Source organism: Geotrypetes seraphini, chromosome 1, assembly GCF_902459505.1.
Source record: "Geotrypetes seraphini chromosome 1, aGeoSer1.1, whole genome shotgun sequence".
NCBI lineage: Eukaryota > Metazoa > Chordata > Amphibia > Gymnophiona > Dermophiidae > Geotrypetes > Geotrypetes seraphini.
Window position 1 is genome coordinate 116,614,824 of NC_047084.1, and position 22,900 is coordinate 116,637,723.

A 22,900-nucleotide genomic window follows, 5' to 3' on the forward strand; every position below is an offset into this window, starting at 1 on the left:
AAGGCCCTCACATAGGAGGGGCATTAGGTGCTTGGGCCCAACGGAATCTTAGGCCTGTCCCACAATGCATTCTGGGATGCACTGGGAGTGGCCTAAGATTTTTTTGGGGGGTGGCCTAAGGGATCTGGCCAATCGGAATCTTAGGCTACTCCCAGCGCATCTCTGAATGCACTGTGAGACAGGTCTAAGATTCAAGTTGGCCCTAGATGCCTAACTTTTGGCGAGGTGTTCCAGTAGAAGGAATTGGGCATCTCTCCTCCCTACAATCTTTGCCCCCCGCACCAAATTGATGGCACCTGGGAGATATCCTAGCTGCGATCAGCTGAACGGCAACCCAATCCAGAACTTATACCAATCAGGCACTAAGTCACAAGGTACAAGTTCTGTCCAGGCAACCTTGTAAAACTTTTGGTTATCACTGTAGGACAACTAAGTCCAGTTCAGTCCACATCCTGCTCACCTCCCGCCCTAACCACTCCTCCAAAACCACCCCTTTGAGCTATGGGCGCGCAGGGGGATTCAGAGACCTAAAAAGTCTCTGAATACATCCAAAAACCCGTTTTGATTATCGGTACTTGGACGACCTGTCTTTTAGGTCGGTTTGGGGATGTATTTTTGTTTTGATTATGAGCCTCACAGCCTGGGTAGGTTACTTTATCTCGATGCCTCAATACTCACCATGGAGCAGAACATCGTGTAGATGTAGACAGATGCCGTCAGGAGAAAGTGGCTGTGGATGGCTTTGGCGAACAGAGGCATGACTATAAAGTCCATGAGGGTTTGCAGCAGAGTGGAGCACAGCTGGTATCCATAGGAGCAGGCCTCGGTGTTAGAATTGAAGCCCTGACGTTCCAGCCTTTGTGAGGAGACAGACCTGGATAGATAGATTATAGATTGAGTGAAAAATATTTTCTCTAGTTTGTTATAAAATTGCATATTACTAACCTTGTGATGTGTCTCCTCATCTTTGTACTTCTTGAAAGACAAGTAAGTCCTTGAACTTTGATCATTCCATTCCACCACTCTACTCCACTAAATTTAGCCCCTTCAGAAGAGTGGCAGATCAAAATCTAAGGGTTCAAAGTTTAGCTTCCTAGATTTAAGCATGATCAAACGTGGTCACCTTATCTGCTTGTGCCTCAACATTAATCCCTCTATTTCCATTATTCGCTGTGTGACCCCCAAGTGAATAACTTTATCTCCCTGTACCTCAGGGATCTTCTCCAATCAGTTGGCCTTCCAACTCTGCCTGTCATTCTCTCAGTGACCCCCAAGTAGGATTTTTTTAAAATCTCTATGCCTCAGTACTCACCGTGGAGAAGAACATGAAGAAGATGTGGACAGATTCCGCCAGGAAGTAGTGGCAGTGGATGGCTATGGTGACAGGAGGCACATAAGGATACTGAGGGAAAGCCGCATATTTGAGTGCAGCTGGAAACCATAAATAGGCCTCAGTGTTATCAGTGAAGCCCCAGCCGTTCCTGCCTGTGTGAAGAGACAGATCTGGGATTAGAACTCGAGAAGATGCACACAAATACAGAAACTGATGCACATATTCATATACACAGCTCATGCAACAAAAGAGTTGGATCAGAACCTGAGGAGACGGATACCTATGCACCCACCGATACAAACGACCCAGGAAGAGATAGCTCAGATTAGAACCAGAGGAGACACACTCACATGGACACCGAAATGACACACCAGCACACATCCATACAATATTCTGTAAGCAAAGACAGTCAGATCAGAACCACAAATCACTCAGAACCTTAGACATACAGCCTGTGCAAGCCTTCCATGCTTGAGGCAGGTAAATTTCCATTGAAAGAGGGGCATATTACATGTGACATGTCTCAAGGTTATTCTTGCACAGTTGTGGCTCAGTGTGAGTCTCACATTCCAAGAGACAGGATGTCAAGAGTCCTCATGCGCACAGTTCAGTGATAAAATTTCTCACAAAAGTAGGGAAAAATCCAAAGGAGATCCATGAACGCATGATTGCAGTCTGCTCCATTTTCAATAAAGTAATATTTTGGAGCAAGCAATGTAAGTGCGGGTAGAGAACCCATTGAAGATGGCCCTCACCCTGGACGGCCTGTTGGAGCAACTTCAACAGAAGTATGCAAGAAAATAGAAGATTTAATTTTGTTTGACAGACGAGTTAAGATTTCCCAAATAGCTGAAAAAGTGGGCATCTTGGCAGGTACAGTTTAGAAAATAATTCATGAAAAGTTGGGCATGTCCAAGGTTAATGCAAGATGCGTTCCAAGAATGCTAACGCCATGTCAGAAGGCCTAGAGGCTCCAGTGCTGTCAAGAGAACTTGGAGGTGCTCTGTGAAGACCAAGTGAATTTTTTTGCAATGCAGTGGAAGCACAAGTCATCCCCCACCCCCAAAATGTTCAAGACAGAAAAATCTGCAGGCAAAGTCATGGCATCTGTCTTCTGGGATGATGGATTTTTGATTCTGGAGTTCATGCCACACAAGATAACCATAACTGGCAATGCACCTGTGTACATGCTGCCATCTGAGAATGTGGGTTTCAGTAGCTGAGCCATCCACCCTACAGTACTGACCTGGCTCCTTCGGATTATTTCCTGTTCCGTGTATTGAAGAAATCTCTCCATGAACAGCGATTTTCAAGTGATGAAGATATCAAGGAAGCTGTGATGTCCCGGTTGGAAGGGGTTAAAGTCATTGCAGGAAAAGTGGATGGAGCTATTTATTGAATACTCTTTCCTTTCCTACTGAGGTAGATAAATTATTGAACGCCCCTCATATTTGTTAGAAATCTTACCTTTCACTGACATGTAAAACAGGCTCGCATATTCCCCCACATTCTTTTCAGTCTGAATATAATAAAGCAGATAACAAAACAGATTATTTTAAGTATAATAGGCAAAATAAATTATAATCAAATATAGCCCAAGAAAGTTATCAGTCAAAATGAAGTTCCATCTAGTCTGTCCAGTACTTTGCCTGTTCACCCTATTTGCACCGAGACCTCAAATAAATCCTTTCCTTAAGGGAATTTGGGTTTTGAGTTCTCCAGAATCATTCTGAGGTCACTATTCAGAGTCTCCTGCCCACTTAGGCCCACTGAACGGACCAGCTGCTGAAATTCTGCTCTTAACTACAAGCTCAGACTACACAGGCCATATACGGAAAGGCCATATTCTGGGTTGGTGCCCAGTGGCCAGACAGAACTGCATAAAACGTTAGCCTATCTTTCTGTGCTTAACTAGGTGGATGTCTGCTTCCTGAATATGGATCAGCACCTGCACAGCTTCAGGGTCACTAATCTGTTTCCCTCCCATGATCTCCCCATTCCCCCACTTGGTTCCTACAATCCCCTGGGTTCCAGAAACAATCCCATCAGTTGACTCCCCAATCCAATCCAATCTGTAATTTAAGTTCTGGAATTCGATTGAAAATGATCCTAAAGAAAAGTCCATAAACCATCCTTAAGATGGACTTGGGAAAATCAACTGCTTATTTCTGGGTTCAGCAGCATGAAATAGAATCTGTTTTACTCTTTGGGGTCTTACCAGGTACTTGTGACCTGATTTGTCAATGTTTGTTTGAAACAGGATATAGGGCTTGATAGACCTTCAGTTTGCACCACCCCTAGAACTTATCCAAGGTGATCCTAGGTTGCTAGTGGGCCCCGTCTAGCACAGGGTTCCAAGACAGTTATAACAAATAGTAGTAGGCTCACAGTACTACCACTAGGGGTCAGCCTTTTATACAAGGGCAAAAGTATTTTTAAAAAAACCTCCTTTATCAATATTTTTAAAAAAATTGACTATAATTACCCATTCCTTATTCTCCTCATTCTCCCGTGTCTCCTGGAAAGAAAAGAGTGAAAACTAATTTAGGATTTTTCTATACTATCTTTCTGTGGTTACAATAGAAACAGTTTTCATATTCTATACACTCTCATTTATTTACATACTTATCAAGTCAGTTTTAATGGGGTCTTGTCAGATACTTGGAGTAATCCTTGTGGAGTTCATCAAGGATCCCCTCTTTCCTCAGTATTTTTCAATATTTATCTTGCCTTCTTGAGTTCAAGATGATCAAATTTTGATATCAATTTTTTAATTATGCAGATGACATAACTTTAGTAATTCCTATGTTTTCTAATCTTTCATCAGCTTCTCAGTTAATTTCGAAGGTTTTTCAGACTGTAGATTATTGGATGAGGGGTTTTAAATGAAAGCTTAACCCAGATAAAACTACATTTTGCTTTGCATCTCCTACCAAATGTACAGAACATTTGACTCTGAATGGAGTATCCTACCCTATTACCCCAACAATCAGGATTTTAGGTGTATACTTTGAATAAAAAAAAATCTATCCATGAGTGATCAATCAAATTGATGTTCTAGTTCGAAAAAGCTTCTTTACATCATGGAAACTATGAACAATTGGATCATACTTCAATATTACTCCATTCAGGTTATTGGTACAATCATCAGTGTTGAGTATTTTGGACTATTGCAATATACATCTGGCAGGTTATCGTAAACATTTTCAAAGATTACGTATTGTTCAAAATACTGCCATGCATTTAATGTTTAATTAGGGGAAAAAACCCAGATTATATTACACCTTCACTGGTTGCCAGTAGAGGCTAGGGTGTTTTTCAAGTTTGGAACCACGTGTTATTAGGCCTTGCATGGTTACATATACCCAATTATCCAGTTGATCAGTTAACGTTCACTCATTGCGAGCCACTGCAATGCTTGTTTTCCCTTCTGCTCGTGGTTGTACATAGAAGAGATTTTTGACAAAGATTGCTGTCTTACCAAGCAGCTAGTTGGGATGCAGAGTTTCATGGACTGTTATCTCTTTCTTCCTCTTGTATGGAGAATTGACTTGTTAATCACTGAGATTGTTCAGTCTTCTTAGTTTTTAAACCGCACAGAACTGAAAGGTTTTGTGATATACGTATGATTTTATATTATGCCAACCACACCAAAATGGTTTTTGTTGTATCTTCCACAGAACTCGGCCGATTCTTATGAAATTTAGTGTGTTGTGTTCTGAATGAAGTTGATTTAAAATGTAACTATTTCCTACCACACCACAATACTGCCTTGTGAAAATGAATTGTGAACTGAATAAAAACACATAAAACAGTTTTATGGCGTATATTGCAGAAAAATGTAAAGTCAAAAAGAGGGAGAGTGTGGCGCAGTGGTTAAAGCTACAGCCTCAGCACCCTGGGCAAGTCACTTAATCCCCCCCAATGCCCCAGGTACATTAGTTTGTGAGCCCGCTGGGACAGAGAGGGAAAAACTGCTTGAGTACCTGAATAAATGCATGTAAACCGTTCTGAGCTCCCCTGGGAGAACGGTATAGAAAATTGAATAAATAAATTGAATAAAATTGAATAAATAAATAAAAAAGTAATGTTTCAGTTAACTCCCTTTCCTCAAAGGCACACCATCAGCCTTGGCCGCCACTGATCTATGGACTTGTCAATGACGTTCTGCTTCAGCTCAAGCCAAACAGAGATGAGACGCTGTTTGACGTAAGATATCGCTGTCTGGTAGTTGCGTTCCTCTATCAGCCCCCAGATCCGGTAGTCAACTGGACTTAGATTTGATGAATTCGCAGGCCAGAGGTCTGGACCAATGAAGTCTGAGGTCTCCCGAAGTAGCAGTTCTAAGGTATTCTTTCTCCGATTTACTGGGGCATTGTCCTGTTTGAAGCTATGACATGCGACGGATCGCTGGCAACAGCTTCTGCATCAAGAGGATGTCCCAGTAGTATGCGTCGTTGATCTTAACCCCAGGATCTATGAAGAAGAAATCTGTAAATCTGAGATTGCGACCGAGATCATGACTGATTGGCTGGAGGTCGGGCAGGTTCGTAGTAGGCGATTGGCATTAACCTCACTCTTCAGTGTTGTTGAAGGTACGCATAGGAAATCATTCTGTGTGTTAACCGGTAAATATCTTTTCATCTGTAAACCAGATGAAGCTGACACTGTGCTCTGTGTACTTGGTCAAAAGCTGCTTGCACCATTTTAGTCATGTGTTTTTGTTCTGGACACGACACATTTTAAGACACTTTAATTTCAGATCATCATGAATTATTCCAACCACAGTTGACTGGCTTATTCCAGTTTCTCTTGCTATTTGGCGAGTTCTTCGGTGTATTTGCAGCGCATCCTACTGGCTCAGTACAAGATCGCGTACAACTTCAATGTACTCTTGTGTGCGAACCGAGCGCAGTCGTCCGCTGCCTTACGATCCACAGTGCTGGTTGCTCGGATCTTGCATAGCAGCACACCAAGGCCGTTGTTGTCCCAACCCTTCTGTGGGAACGCTTTCAACATTCGTTGACTGCTGTAACTTTTGAGCTCTTACATCTACCCCCACCCCAAGGTAAAAACACCACTAAAATTATTTCTGTGACATCTCAGAATCGTACCTCAGGTCACTCTGGACTCCTTGCTCTCTGAATTGGAAAAGAGAGAATCTATTTCAGATTTAAGAACTTAGAGTACACAAACCAGTATTATCTACACATAATTGGATAAAGTGAAATTACTCATCTGTAGCAGGAGTTCTCCCAGGACAGCAGGACACAAATTCTCACACATGGGTAATATCATCCGATGGAGACCCAGTGCAGACGCCACTCTGCATTCTAGAGTTTTCTGAAGCTTTTTGCAGCATCCACTACACGTGTAACCAGTGCCTTCCCACCCAGCATGGGACCAGCAGTACATGGGCTAGATTCACTAATGTCAGGTTTAGCGACAATCCTTCCTGCCATCTTTTTGGGGTTTGGGGGGATGGTAGCTCACGCTTTAGGGGCTTTTTCTCTAATGGGACAGGATATGTGAAGTTACAGTGACAGGAGGCTGCTTACCCTGTCACTACTGCTAGGGATCTGGATTGTGTCAATCACTCAATGAGGGATTGAGTCGGTGGATTTGCATGCAGACTTGAGAGTGAATCAAGCGCTGTTGGAGAATCGGTCAACAGCGATTGAGTCGCTATCTTTAGTGAATCTAGCCCAATATGAAAGCAAAAGAACACAACTCCTAGGGAAGGCGGGAAAGGAAGTCCTCAGAGAACACCTGCTAAGGGTGAGTAACTTTGATTGCTCAGAGGACAAGCAGGGCAGTGATTCTGATGCAAGTCAATCCCTCCATGCAGCCAAAAGAGGAGAAAGAGGATGGGATTTGATCGTCCCCTTTTCTGTGGTTACAAGCAAGGCAGTTGACATATTAGATACAAGTGCTCAGTTTGTACCTGGGAGTGTTAAACTACAACAGCCGCAGTGGGAATCGAACCCAGTTCCCCAGGAGGTGAGGAGTGGCTTAGAACTGTTGCCTCAGCACCCTGAGGTTGTGGGACTGAATCCCAGTGCTTCTTCTTGTGACCCTGGGCAAGTCACTTAACCCCCCCAGGTACAAATAAGTCCCTGTATATATATAAACTGCTTTGAATTTGCAACTGCAAAAGAGCATAGACAAGTCCCTTTCCTTTCTCAGATTGCTCTCCTGTGGTGGGAGGAATCTAAGGCTAGGCCTAAAGATAGGGTTACCAGATTTCCTCCTTGGAAAAAAAGACACCTGGCTCCACACCATTCCGCTTCAGCCATGCCCTGTTCTGCCTGCTGCCCAACCCCCAGAAACCTCATCTCTTTTCCGTATCTGGAGGGTCTGTGAGCATTCATGGATGCAATGTGATGATGTCACACACATGCATGTGATGTCATCACATCGCATCCACTCATGCTCGGAGGCCCTTCAGATGCAGCCCTGAGCTCAGGGCTCTCCAAATACCCAGTTTTGGAAGTCCATCTGGGCGCTTTTAATTAGTTTGGCCACTGAACTCCTGCCATTTTGTTTTGTTTTGATAAACTTATACTTCCCAAGAAACAGAATGATCTTCTGACCACTATCTTAGATTCAGAAAACTTTTAAAAGCATTTCTCTACCAATACAGGGAGCCAACCCAGATGTAACTGAAATGGAAATGGTAAAAGCCCATTTCTAAACTGTCTAATGCAACTCCCGGGACATATCGATGAGTCAATGATGACTTACTTGAACTTGTAACTATGACCTAACTGTCCTGATCTACCTGTTCTAGCAACTCTATTGAATGTCTGTGTCAAACTGTCCATTGTTACTTCCTGACTCAACCTCTTGTAATATAATCCAGCCTTAAACTGAATAGGTAAAGGCGGAATAGAAAACCTGATTAACATAACCCTCAATCATTATGTTGCATTTGTTCTGGTCAGCCAGGAACAGCAAGAGGTGGTAGTGGTTTGGTGAGGTTACCCTTAAACCAGGAGGCCGGGACTCCCCTGTCCCTGTGCCTTTAGGCGTGCAATGGATAAATCTGTCCCTGACTCTCACTATATGGGTTAACTCTGCCAAATGAAAATAAAATGCACATCTTTCCATATCGGCCACAGGAGCACACAGAGGTGAGAAGGTGAGTGGAGGGAGCCGGGGAGACTGAAGGAGAAAGGGGAAAGAAGGCCTAATGGGGACCTCTAGAGTATCGTACATTTTCAGAATACTCACGTGGCCGCACGCATCTCTCGATCTTGTCTCTGACAAAAAAAGAACAATGAAGCCATCAGTATCTGGAGAATTGATTCTTCAAACTTGAAGCCAAAAACACAATTTGGCAAATGTTTAAAGTTACTTTTCCTACTGCATTTCTCTGATTATTTAAAATTGAAAAATGAGCAAACTGATAATTATGTGGTCACGTCTCATCCTGCTACAAATCTAAACCCTTTAGCACATATCCACCCACTTATTCAGACTTTGCCAACTAGTCTCCAATCAGATAACCAGGAGCTCACAAACTCACCCCTCCTGCCACATTCATATGGAACTCTTTTCACCCAGTAACACAAGAGGGCCTTGACAAAATCCCAAGACCTGGCAGAATCCCCTATAGGAGGGAAAAATACACTTTTCCACATAGTCCTTATGCAAGATGACGCCTTTGTTGTATCGTTCAACTAGCTTCAGGATTCCTGCAGAGAAGTTTTTTGGCTGCTCCCGAAGCCAGGTGAGCACCGCTTCCTTTACTTCATCGTGCTTTGTCTTTTGATCTCCGGGTCGCAGTGAGGCACCCATGTCTCGTCGCCGGTGACAATTCTCTCCAGAATACTCGGATCTTCTTCATACCGTCTCAGGAACTGGGTCGCAAACTCCACACCCTGTTGCTAAGCTGTTTGGGAACCCATCGTGCACAGACTTTCCTGAATCCCAAGTCATCACAGGCACAGGCAGATCCATAGCACAGGCACAGGCAGATCCATAGCATTATGGCACAGGCAGATCCATAGCCGATATCCCATCTAAGCCGATTGAGACACCGTTATATGTCGGTCTTCTCTAATCAAGGCATCAGCCCTGTCAATGTGCTCTTGTGTGTTCATGGGCAGCCAGAATGACCTTCATGGGTTACACATGTTCTTCCCGCTTTAAACCTTTTCTCCCACTCATAAACCTTTTCTTGATTCATGGTGTTCTCTAGATACTGAGTCAATATCTGAAGGTGGCTTTCCACAGATGTAACTCCCTCTGCCAAAAGAGAGAGCACCACTGCACGTTGTTCTTCGATGGTGCAATCTTCCAATGGAGCGTCCATGTTTCTGACCTTGTGGCTGCCACATGACTAAAGGCCGAGCGCTGCACTATGTATGGACAAACTATTGTGACATTTCCGCTCCCCGAGACGATCATGTCAGAGTGATACCCCATAGTAAATCCTTTGACCGAGATCAGAGACTGACTGAGAATGATCAGGCAGGAGATCCTGAAAGCAGAGTTGCCTATCCTGAGCAGGAGCCAGAATATAGGTTAGCTCCACGTCCCAGTAAAAAACCCAGCTCCCTTAAGAGGTTTAATCAGACTCCCAGTTGTATTCTGCCCAGCAACCTGGGAGGGGAGCCAAAGAGCACGAAAGCTAGGAACACAGACACCTAGAACAGGGAGTGGCACAAACTCTCTTAAACAGCTCTCCAAGGCAGTAAGGCAGGCTGCACACGAGGACCTGGCAGAGAAGGTTCTCCGGGCCAGGCAAAGGCCAGACCTCGCACAGGAGCCTATGGAATGGGAGGATTCCATTGACCAAGAGTCAGCTGAGCAGTTGGGGGCTCCAGAAAGTATGGACACAACTGAAGAAAATGTGCCTGGAGCTGAGAACGTGGAAGCCATGGATGTCCGCTTGGCAGTCTCTCACTAAGGACTGAAGGTACTGGTTTCCATAAGGAGATAGTTATTGGGACTGTTAGTTTTGGTTCTACTGAAAAACCAAGCTGAGAGCAGTGCTGCAGCAGCATTCAGCATTAATTACATTGTGCAAAAGCCAGGGGCAACTCAAAGGAGTTTTCTTTTGGGCTTGTGGAGCAGTTTCCCTGTTGCCTGTTATATTCCAAGGGACTTTCAGGATTGGGGTAGGATCCCCGAAGATCTGTGGGAGCTTGTTAAAGCTATTGAATAAAGGGGAACCAGCAATTCTGCTGCCCAACTGGAGACTAGCTAGTGCTGGAATGACAAGAGCCTGCAGTAAGGCCTTACTTTTCTTTTCATGTTTGAAGTTTGCTTTGCAATGTGAAGAAACAGGATTATATGACTGAAAGTCCAGGACTCAAGAGTATTCTTGAGGACTTTTCCTTTTTGGGACTAGTTTTGTTTTCTCTTGCTGGGGAAGCCGCTAGAACCTTTATTGTGGACTTCTATGGACTTACCTAGTGCAATCCTCCGTTCTCAGCATACTGGACTATTGTAATATCATTTACCTGAGCTCCACGAAGAAAACTACCAGAAGACTCAGAATGATCCAAAACACCGCTGTCCGCCTTATAAAAATGGGACAATGTCACCCCTCTCTACCACAAACTTCATTGGCTACTACTGGATTCCAGAGTCCTATTTAAATTCGCCTGTTTTTGCTACAAAACAGTATTCGGCCTAGCCCCAAACTACATCAACCCACACTTCATCCTGAATCACAGAAACAAGAACTCCCGCAGAATCCAGTTATTTGCTTTCCCCTCCCTAAAACTCTGTCACTCCAATAAATTCTTCGACAAAACCCTCGCCTTCCAGGCCGCCAAGCTAAACCCATGGATAACCCAATTGATCCTCGAGGATCCAACCTACCTCAGCTTTAGAAAACTACTCAAAACACACCTCTTCCAACGCCACGACACTTAAAGGCCCCCTCCCCAAAGAATCCCCCCTCCTCCCCCTTTTTGTTTCATCTTGCCACACCCCCACCCCCCGACCCACCTATCCTACTCCCCAATTTCATCTTCTCCGCTGCCTGCATCCCTGCTCATTTTAACACCTAACTCTATGCAATTCTGTTCAATTATTACTTAACTGCATATAACTATGTTTAATTAATGTGAACCGCATGTAACGATGCATGTAATTATACTTAACTAATGTAAATCTGTTCAACTATTCTCAACCGCATGTAATCCATGTTTAACTAATGTGAACCGCCTAGAACTCACTGGGTATGGCGGTATACAAGAATAAAGTTATTATTATTATTATAAGAACTGCTGTTCTTCCATTGAACTGTTTTGGGAGAAGGGAAACCTTTTTCCTTTGGAGCAAAAGGAAGATAGTGCTAGTGCTTCCTTGTATGATTTTTGTTTTTGGTTTTTGGTGACAAATTAAACCTTGGACATTTTTGATTTGACTTGGCTCTCGCTGTGGTTTATTGTAGCGAAGGCCGGAGTATTGGGACACCAGTGAGGTCTTCCACTTTGGGAGCCACGCCAGGGTCGTGCTGCCGCCTGTCGGTGGTCTTCCACAAGCTTCCAGAGACCCCGGCAGGTGACACTATCCAACAGGGAATTTATGAGTACATATGTTGAATTTTGCTAGCTCTGTTCTGGTTATCGTGTAATTTAAGAATTGCCTTTCATTTTTGATTCACCCTCGTAGTAAATTACCATTCAGTTCATAGAGGAAAAGTTCATAGTCTGCTACTATCTATTACGGACTTTTCCTCCAGGAAGTTGCCCAAATCTTTTTTGGACCCGATACACTAACCACTGTTACCACATTACCAGAGGATGCGTTCCAGAGCTTAACAATTCATTGAGTGAAAAAATAGAAAATGGGGAGCAGAGAGGGGAAGACATAAGAACATAAGAATAGCCTTACTGGGTCATACCAACGGTCCATCAAGCCCACTAGCCTGTTCTCACAGTGGCCAATCCAGGTCCCTAGTACCTGGCAAAACATTCCATGCTACCGATCCAGGGCAAGCAGTGGCTTCCCCTTGTCTTTCTCAATAACAGACTATGGACTTTTCCTCCAGGAACTTATCCAAACCTTTCTTAAAACTTGCTACGCTATCCGCACATCACTACCCCCAAGTAACCTAATCTATCTCTATTAATTCTAAACATAGTAACTTTCATGTGAACTTAGATATTTCATTATTATTTGATGTATATTACATGAAGCTAAACTGTAAACTTTGAGCAGGATCAAAACAGCCCAACAGTTCTGGAGTCTGAAAAGAAATGGTGGATCTTTCATTCACACTACGAGGGAGTCGTGAGGGAAGGATGTCAAGAGATCAGCCAAGAGTGTATTGTTCAAAAAACGCACTTTCTTGATGGATATGCCGTCTCTGAGACTTACCTGACAAGCCGAACTGTTTATAATGTACTCAGTGGATGGCCCACCATCAACTTCGTGGCGATGGAAGCATTTATGGCAGATGTTAAGCCCCAAGTTGAGCATAATAAAAGATGCCTCTAAAATAAAACAATGCTTTAATAAGCAAAATATCCCTAACAATATTATTATCAACAACTTAATATACTAGAACTGAAAGTTAAAGGTGGAATAGAAGTCAATAAATGTAATGTAATATGCATTTAGGCCTCCTAGGTATTTAAATGTCTCTATCATATCATCTCCCCCTTCTGCCTTTCCTCTAAAGTGTACAGATTGAGATCTTACAGTCTGTCCCCATACGCCTTATGATGAAGACCCAGGTCTATGGGACTCCACGGGGAACCCCCCCCCCCTCCCCAAAGGCTCCCACTGGGATGGAACCAGGATTCCCGAGGCCTGGAAAGAGAATTAGTAGAAGAGAGACAAAAGCAGAAACTGGGACCAAGATGATGGAAAAACAAAATGTCCCACCAGCTACAGCAAGGAAGATGTTCATTTTGAGGGGGGGATTTCCCTCTCTTGGTTATGCCACCAATTGTGTTTAGTCCAAAATGAAGAACTTGCTGAGTTTGTTTTGGGGCTTCCAGTACAGTTTTGGCCCATTTTTCTTAGGCAACCCTTGTCCTGAAAAGTGTTGAAATGATTTTGATGCTGTATTGTTTGATTCTTTACTCGTTGCTGCATTAAAAACCATTTGTGGATCTTGGAAGGACCTCTCACAAGTTACCTGTGCCAGACGGTGGAACCAGATTTCTTTTCTCTACAGATATGAGCTTTATATTGCCCAACAAGAAATGGTCGACCCTACAGTCACATGACCTAATGTCTATTCTAATTCTTTATATTGTATTTTATTGCTGATTTAAATAAACTAAGAATTTAAAACCAAATCAGAATCGCTTAATAGTGAAGTTACCTCCAGCGCCACATTCAGCGCATCCTTTAGGCGACTGATTATAGACCATCCACTGGAATCGATGCTCCACAGTATATCTGTTGGATCTGAGCATCTTCCAGATGAAACGATGGCACTTGTCCATCGCTTTCAGCCATCTAAAAGAAAAAAGAAAGAAAGAATCTAAGCTAAAAGCCAAAACAAAGTGGAACAGTCGCTCCTGGAAGCAGCAGATAAAGGAACGAAGTCTTTTAGAGAACGTGTGCCTTACGCCTCGTTATGCTCCGTGCTGGCATGGATGGTGTAGGATTGTTCAGCTGCAGGAGACAGAAAATAGAAATCAGTCAGCAAAAAGTCCCCGCTATGAATGCTGGCATCTTTTGGGTACTTTTTTTCAACCTAAGCCAAAAATCAGAGACCTTAAATTCAAGCAGTATGCTGCTAGATATGGCCATCTTGAAACATTTTGAGCCAAGGGAAAGTTTTGTTCCGCACTGTTTCAGTTTATCCCCTGACGAAGCCGGTAAAGGTGAAACAGCGGCCCCGTAGTGCTGTTCAATACCGCTAACAAGATAAGTGCTGTTTTGATTTTTTGATATATATTAAAAAGCTACAAATATTCACGAAGTATGAGCCAATGATCGAGATTCTGACCTGTTAACACATCTAGCAGCATACTGCTTGAATTTAAGGTCTCTGAGGCTTGTCTTCATATAGTTATTTATTCACTAAGGTGCTATCAGAGGTGATTTTTGGCTTAGACTGATTATTTGTACCTCTTTTGTATTTGTTTTTCTACTTTTTTTCAACCACAGCAGAAACTTACGAGTAAGGATTAAGATGATGTGCTCATCATCCGTCTCCTCCAGCCGGCAATTCAGAGCATATTCCTTATTAGGAGGGTCTTCTCCCTAATTAAAGCAAAAAAAGAGACAAGAATCAGTATAAAGAAACCCCAGGTTTTTGAACAATCTCAGTCTATTCCCGAACTAGTGGGTTATGCATCCCATTTCGCAAGATCTCTTGTAGGAAGCCTCCTTTACATATTTTTGATCCTCCCCTCTGACTTCCAGACTTCCACGCTCTCCTGCAATCCCGACTGACCCCCCACCCATGGCAGAATGGAAGGAGGGATGCCTACCGTCTCCTGCCAATGGCCCCCCAACCCTCCCCCTTGAGCAGGCTAATGATTCTGCATATTAAAAGATAAGTATTAAACAACAGTATGTATTGAGAAAGACATCAAGGAGAAGGTGAAAATAAGGTTCAAAGACGAATATCATTGCCCACTGAAATATGCATTTGCAATTAAGTGGATTTCACCATATTTGACACTCGGAAGTGGGGTTGCCATTTCAAAAGAGCCCTAACAGCAGTGACAGGAGGCTCCATCCCTGTCACTGCTGTGAAGACTCTGCGCATGTGTCAATCGCTCACTGAGTGAATGATCAGTTGTTCAAATCATTTGCATGCAAACGATCGCTGCTGGAGAATCGGCCAGAGAATCAACCAAGAGCGATTTAGTCGCTATCTCTAGTGCATCGAGCCCTTTGAAGACAGGAGGCATTTCTATAATTAAATGCCTCTGTTTAGGTAATGCAAAAGCATTCAGTCTATTCTATTCCAGAACCAAGGTCCATATTACCATAACTTGGGATTAACAAGCCAAAAACATTTATCCCCACCCCCACCCCGCCTTTACTAAGCCCGACATAAATACTGGCATATTACTTACTAAATATATTGTTAAATATGTCTTGGACAGATCGAGTCTGATTGGCCACCAGTCACTAAAAGTATAGAAATAAATAACGTTAAAAATTTCATAGACTAATAAAGTTCAAATCAATCACATACAGTAATCATTTCATTTATTAAATTTGCATTCCATTCAATGTACAAATCTTTAATTTTATATTTATAATGAAAATCTACTTACTTTCCTGTGGTCCCCATGGCTTCAGACCTCTGAAAAATGATAAAGAATGTATTAGAAATGATGCCTGATATCAGCAAATAAACTGCACCATGTTTATTTCCTAGAAAGCTATTGTAGTTTCGGGAAAGGGATCGGGACTTGTTCTACGACCACACTCAAAGTGGTTGACAGATATACAGGAGGAGGAGAGAGACCGGACTGCAGGGGGAAGATTCAGGAACATAGGAAGGAGAGGGAAAAAGATCATGGATCCCTGGGTTAGGGAGGCAGATATTTGAGAGGAAAAAGGGGATGGTGACAGGTGCCAGAAATGTAGGCCAGAATTTTACAGGTCGACATTTCCGCTGCCCAGGGTCCTTCCTGAATCGCGGCCAGTGGCTGAAGTCCGGCACCGGCCCAGGGTCCTTCCTGAATCGCGGCCAGTGGCTGAAGTCCGGCTACGCCTCTAACCATGCCTACTTCTGGGCTTCAGCGTCATTAGGTACCAGTAGCCACCAGTGACCCAGGTGCTAGTCCTGGAGGCCACATTGCGACGGCTATTTATTTTTTTTAACAAGGGTTTAATTGGTTTTAAATGGTGCCACTAATTATTCCACCGCTGAAGCCCAATTACAACAATTAAGTTAGGTGGAGGTAGGGTGGCTACCACTGCCTAAACCTTCTGCGGCTTTTGTAGAATCTGAATCTATCCTGTAACTATGACAAATTGTAATCGGTTGACTGTGTATTATGTATGTCAAGAAGAGGAGAGCAGAAAGGACTACAGGGTGAAATTGAAAGAAGCCAAGAGAGAAATACGTTTGACGAAGGCACAGGCGGAAGAACAAATGGCTAAAAATGTAAAAAAGGGAGATAAAAATTTTTTCAGATATATTAGTGAAAGGAGGAAGATAAAAAATGGAATTGCTAGGCTAAAAGATGCTGGGAACAAATATGTGGAGAGGGATGAGGAGAAAGCAAATGTGCTAAACAAATACTTCTGTTCTGTGTTCACAGAAGAAAATCCTGGAGAAGGACCGCTGCCAGAAGGATTCTGGGCTGTATAAAGAGAGGCGTAGTCAGTAGAAGGAAGAAGGTGTTGATGCCCCTGTACAGGTCATTGGTGAAGCCCCATTTGGAGTATTGTGTTCAATTTTGGAGACCGTATCTGGCGAAAGACGTAAGAAGACTTGAGGCGGTCCAGAGGAGGGCGACGAAAATGATAGGAGGCTTGCGCCAGAAGACGTATGAGGAGAGACTGGAAGCCCTGAATATGTATACCCTAGAGGAAAGGAGAGACAGGGGAGATAGGATTCAGACGTTCAAATACTTGAAGGGTATTAACGTAGAACAAAATCTTTTCCAGAGAAAGGAAAATGGTAAAACCAGAGGACATAATTTGAGGTTGAGGGGTGGTAGATTCAGGGGCAATGTTAGGAAATTCTACTTTACGGAGAGGGTGGTGGATGCCTGGAATGCGCTCCCGAGAGAGGTGGTGGAGAGTAAAACTGTGACTGAGTTCAAAGAAGCGTGGGATGAACACAGAAGATTCAGAATCAGAAAATAATATTAAAGATTGAACTAGGCCAGTTACTGGGCAGACTTGTACGGTCTGTGTCTGTGCATGGCCGTTTGGAGGAGGATGAGCAGGGGAGGGCTTCAATGGCTGGGAGGGTGTAGATGGGCTGGAGTAACTCTTAACAGAGATTTCGGCAGTTGGAAACCAAGCACAGTACCGGGAAAAGCTTTGGATTCTCGCCCAGAAATAGCTAAGAAGAAAAAAAAAAAAATTTAAATTGAATCAGGTTGGGCAGACTGGATGGACCATTCGGGTCTTTATCTGCCGTCATCTACTATGTTACTATGTTACTATGTAACCCGTTCTGAGTTCTTTCAGGAGAGGAAACAAATTAATTCAATAAATAAATATCATTAACCAATTAATTGACAATGAGGGAGGCTTCAGAGCATGTGTGGCACCTACCAGTAACATGGGGTCCACGAAGTTCCGCTTCTCTGTCCTCTTCGCCATTCTGTGGATGAAAAGATAAATGAGAAATTAAATAAAATAAGCAATTGACCCTCCCCTGTCCCTCCTTTCCTCTAGGGTCTACATAGTCATGGCTTCCAGTCTTCCTTCATACATCTTCTGGCACAAACCTCCTACCGTTTTCATCGCCTTCCTCTTTTTATGTCCTATGGTATCATCCGCAAAAAGGCAAACTTTTCCTTCTAACCCTTCAGCAATGTCACAACGGGTGGCACACCGTGTCAGGAATCTCCCGCCTTCCTCTGCCACTGCTGCTTTCCTGAACCAGCAACAGCGACAGTAACCTTTATATTCAGTCATTGCGGGATCTTCCTGAACTTCCATCTGGCTGCCGGTCCACTCCCTCCGACACCACTTCCTTGTTCCAGAGCAGAGCCAGCAGCCAGGGAGGTGCAGCAAAGTCCCACAATGACTTTATTTAAAAGTTTTATAACCGCTGCTGCTGTTTTGAGAAGGATACAGTAGAGGTGGGGAGGTGAGGGGGAAGATACTGGATGGCATTGGGGTGAAGGGGAGAGAAAGGGTTTGAAGGTTTGAAGAGAGGTTTGAAAGGGAGGTGGAGGGAGAGAAAGGGGTCAGATGCTGATGGAACTGGAGTGAAGAATGCAGTAAAAGATCAATGCACTTGTACCCGTTCTACACCACTCAGGATTTTGTAGACTTCAATCATCTACCCTCAGTCATCTCTTTTCCAAGCTGAAAAGCCCTAACCTCTTTAGTCTTTCCTCATACGAGAGGAGTTCCATCCCCTTTATCATCTTGGTTGCTCTTCTTTGATCCTTTTCTAGTGCTGCTATATCTCTTTTGAGATAAGGAGACCAGAACTGAACGCAATACTCAAGATGAGTCTCACATTCTCAGTCTTGTTTACCATCCCTTTTCTAATAATTCCACCGCAGGGATTCCCTGCCCCCCTCTACCCCACACCTTTAAATTCAAGGATGGCAGGAGAGAAACAGAAACCTGATGACAGATAAAGGCCAAATGGCCTATCTAGTCTCTCTGAGAGGAAGAGACAATGGTTACTCTGCATGGGCAGACTGGATGGGCCATTTGGCCTTTATCTGCCATCAGGTTTCTATGGAGACTAGCTAGATTAAAGCTTGCTCTTTTAAGATCTAAACTGCCAATATAATGGAACCAGAAATTAACTTTTCACCCCAAACTTATCAAAGCTCAGATCAAAATAATGTATACTTACCCAGCGATATAGACTCTCTTCCTCTCCTCTCAGAAAGATGTTACAAAAATAATAAATTAAAAAATAAAAATTTTTACAAAATTAAATGTACAAAATTTTTACAAAAATAAAACTAGGTAAAATAATAAATTAAAAAATAAAAATTTTTACAAAATTAAATGTACAAAATTTTTACAAAAATAAAACTAGGTAAAATAATAAATTAAAAAATAAAAATTTTTACAAAATTAAATGTACTAAATTTTTACAAAAATAAAAGAAGGTAAAATAAAAAAATTAAAAAATTAAATGTTTTACAAAACTAAATTTACAAAATTTATACAAAATTAAAAGAAGGTAAAATATAAAATTAAAAAATAAAATTTTTTCAACAAACAGGGGATAAAAGACAATTATGATATGAAAACACTAAAGAAAATGAGGGAAGGAAAAAAAATGGATTAAATACAATATAAAAATAAATGAAAGGGTGGGTAAGGAAAAAGACAAAAGGCAGTAAACAAACAACTTTCTGAAAATCGCGGTGATCAGAGCAAAAACACACCCAACTCCCAACACTCTGATCACTAATACGAGCTGCTGGTCAGTGCTTACTCTTTCTGACATTCAGCTATGACATCACGGGTCCCATGTCACAATACTCTCTGACTGACATCATTGCTCAAGGTTTTAGCTAGCCATCCTCAAACATCCACATGTAACCACAAGCCTCTCTCCACAGCAAGCTGGAGGGCTACAAAATTTAGCAAATCTCCAGCTATACTACAGCTAAAATGCCAAAAATAAAAATGTAAATACCCAAATATAAGCTCCAATTAAATTTAAATATCAAGAAATAGACACCAAACCAGTGCCGTTTATAATTAAAAGCAATGTTCACATGCATCTCCTTCCATCCTACTTCTGGACCCCTTTTATAAAACCGCAGTAGTGATGCCGCACGAAGCCCATAAGAACTGAATGAACTTTGGTGCATTTCCACGGCTCTCGGTATAAGGGGTCTTCTATTAAAATGTTCATGCTGCCAAGCTAGCCTTTACGTATTCACAGTGGCTTATAAATTGAGTAATATAAAATAACAATCATACCAGCTAACATCAAAATTCCTAGCTCACCCTCACTATAAGGTCACTTAAGAATGAACCACTAGACCCCGGTAGAAGCTGATTCTGGGAGACCGTAATGTCTCATAAGTTCAATAGACCCTGCATAGTTAACTTCACCCCCCCTTCCCATGCACTAATAAAACTGATTATCTCTTTACTTGTTTAATCATTGCAATCGCAAGCCAAATATCTTCTTGCTCCAATGCAATGATTATTGGTATGAGCTGGTCAAAATTGACTCCCCCCAACTCTCCCGGGCCTCAGCCATGACCCATAGCTCCGCCCCCAGGCCCACCCCCATAATTTATTTATTTAGATTTCTATCCTGTTTTCCCGGGAGCTCAGAACAGGTAAGAATTGACATTCACAGTAAAGTTACAGGACAAAAAAATTATAGGCATTCGAAGAAGAGGCAAGTGAGGGGATGTAGAGAGAGAAGGGTAGGGGGAGCAAGACCCCAGCCCTGGCCCCACCCCCTCAAACTGTTCTTGGGAGGGAGGGCATCTGCGCATGTGTGGTGCCCTCCTGACACAGTCCCAAAGTTGCAGCACTGGATTTTTAAAATATGTTTTAAATAGTTCTCTTTTTAAGTACTGCTCTCAGATTTTGACATCTGCTGTTCTCTTTCTTATTTTCAGTATAACATTATTATTATTTTTTTTCCTTTTTGTCTCTTTATAGATTTTTATAAGACAGCCAAGGTATGTCCTCAGTGAAAACCCCTTAAGCCTAGAGAAAGAAGAGGGAACCAATAGGCAACCAGTAACAGAGAGACCTATCGGAGCAAAGGTGGTAGAGGTGACCAGGAAGTACAGCAGTGAGACCAAGGACTCAAGCTTAGGTGAGAGGAAAAGGGAGGCGGTCTTAGGAGAAAGACCACTAGAAACAAAGCAGGAGTGGCTGCAGTATGGATTAGACTACATTTCCCATAATGCTTTGCTCACACACTATGGCAGGAAATGAGGGCCCAAAAGAGAGCAGAGCAGTCCAAGGGAATTTGATTGATATCCAAATAGGTTAAAACTATCAAGACTTGGCACGGAGTCCTAAAGTCTTCAGGAGTCCTAAAGTCTTATTTTACTAATATATGGACAAATATAAAGAAAACAAAATTAAAAACACATGAATAAATCAAATTCAATCACAGATAACCAAACGCATACCTTACAATGCTAGAAATCACCTATGAGGCCTAGATAAGTCAGCAGAGGAATATTCATGCCAGAAATATTAGTACATCAAATCCCCCCTCCCCAAATTTTCCTTTTTATCTCTAGCCCTTCTGCTTGGATCTGGGAGGAAATCCAGATCGCTGCCCCTCCCTTTTGAGGTTCCTTTTTCTTGGAAGCACAGATGATTCTGTAGTAATCTTTCTGCTGTCAGCCCTTCTCCTGAGATTAGTGTCCTGCATATAGAAGTACAGGGAGATGAGGACTACAGGCTCCTCTTCCACCCTTTCGATGGGGAAGCCAGCACCTTTCTGCCCTGCCACACAACGCTTGTGCCATCCCTCCCCTCTCCACCTCATAGTTCTGTAGATCTTCACCAGCATGAACAACTTTTCCTGCCTGTTGCTCGCGCCAGCCTGGTTCCTCTCTGAATCGCTTCCGGGTCACGGGGCCAGGAAGTGATGTCAGAGGGAAACCCAACGCTGGTGTGAAGACATGCTGGAGAAGCCAATGTACTAGCGAAGATTTACAGAGATACCTGGGGGGAAGGGAGAGCGCAAGTGTGGAGTAGGGGGGTGGGGAAGGAGTGGTTGGGGAGAGGTGTGGGGGGGGACCACCGCCCTGGGCACCTCCTACCCTTGCTAAGCCACAGATTGAGAGTACAGCCTTTCTACATTTTAAAATGCAGCCTCCCGGGGGACGGAGCCTGACTGGAGCGCTGAGCATACGCATGAGGTAATCGCTCCTCCACTCGACTTTTCTAATAACAGATTCTGCAGAGAAATCAGGTGACTAATATAAGCTTTTACCAAAGTTTTGCCAACATAATATCACGACAATGACTCCGCCGAAGCCTGTTAAAGGTGAAACCCCTTAAATGCTCCCATGAGCGGCAAACGGCCGAAGACAGACCCGGGCTCGCCAGATAAAATGGCGCCTAAGCCAGAGGACCCGAACTTGGATCTCTTGTTAAAAGAGATTAGAGCGGTCAAGCTGATAGCGCAAGCACAGATAGCTGAAACCAAGATAATTCGTGAGGAAATTGAGTCTCTCAACTCTCAGTTTGTCGATGCCCGTCATCGCATCGATGCGCTTGAGGCTCACTCTCTCATAGCGCAAACGAAATTCCAGCTAGTGGATAAACATGATAAACTGATCTCTAATCTACAACGACTAAACTAAACTAAACTAAACTAAACCTTAGGTTTGTATACCGCACCATCTCCGCGTGCGCAGAGCTCGGCACGGTTTACAGAGGTTGAGAGGAAAGGAACTACAAGGAAAGGAAATAGGAGAGTGACTGAGGAGATAGAGGGGGACAGGATACTAGAGCACGGGAGGTGATTAGATTTTTGAAAAGAGCCAAGTTTTCAAGTGTTTGCGGAAGGATTGGAAGGAGCTAGAATTTCTGAGCGGGGATGAAAGGTTGTTCCAGAGTTCTGTGGTTCTAAAGGGGAGGGATGTTCCAAGTTTTCCTGCGCGGGATATACCTTTTATAGAAGGGAAAGATAGTTTCAATTTTTGGGAGGATCTAGTCGAGAGCGGGTTTGAGGAATTCCAGAAGAGTGGGATAACAGGAGGAAGGACGCCATGTAGAATCTTGAAGGCTATGCAGGCACATTTATAGAGGACTCTGGAGTATACTGGGAGCCAGTGAAGCTTGGAGAGGAGTGGGGAAACGTGGTCGAACTTGCCTTTTGCGAAAATAAGCTTGGCCGCGGCGTTTTGAATTAGCTGAAGTCTATGGAGGTTTTTCTTTGTTAGGCTTATATAGATGGAGTTGCAGTAGTCCAGTCTAGAAAGGATGGTGGATTGAACGAGGATGGCGAAATGAGAATGATGAAAGCAG

At 43.1% G+C, this 22,900-nt stretch overlaps 1 long non-coding RNA gene across 1 annotated transcript; it reads right to left on the reverse strand.

Annotated features, from left to right (window-relative positions):
- Positions 1–3,818: 3,818 nt before the first annotated feature.
- LOC117352675 lies at positions 3,819–12,873 on the reverse strand. Its single transcript, XR_004537756.1, has 4 exons — positions 12,674–12,873; positions 8,567–8,595; positions 6,448–6,474; positions 3,819–3,851 (listed from the first exon to the last, which is right to left on the reverse strand). It is a non-coding gene; the product is annotated as an uncharacterized LOC117352675 (long non-coding RNA).
- Between the last annotated feature and the right edge of the window lie 10,027 nt (positions 12,874–22,900).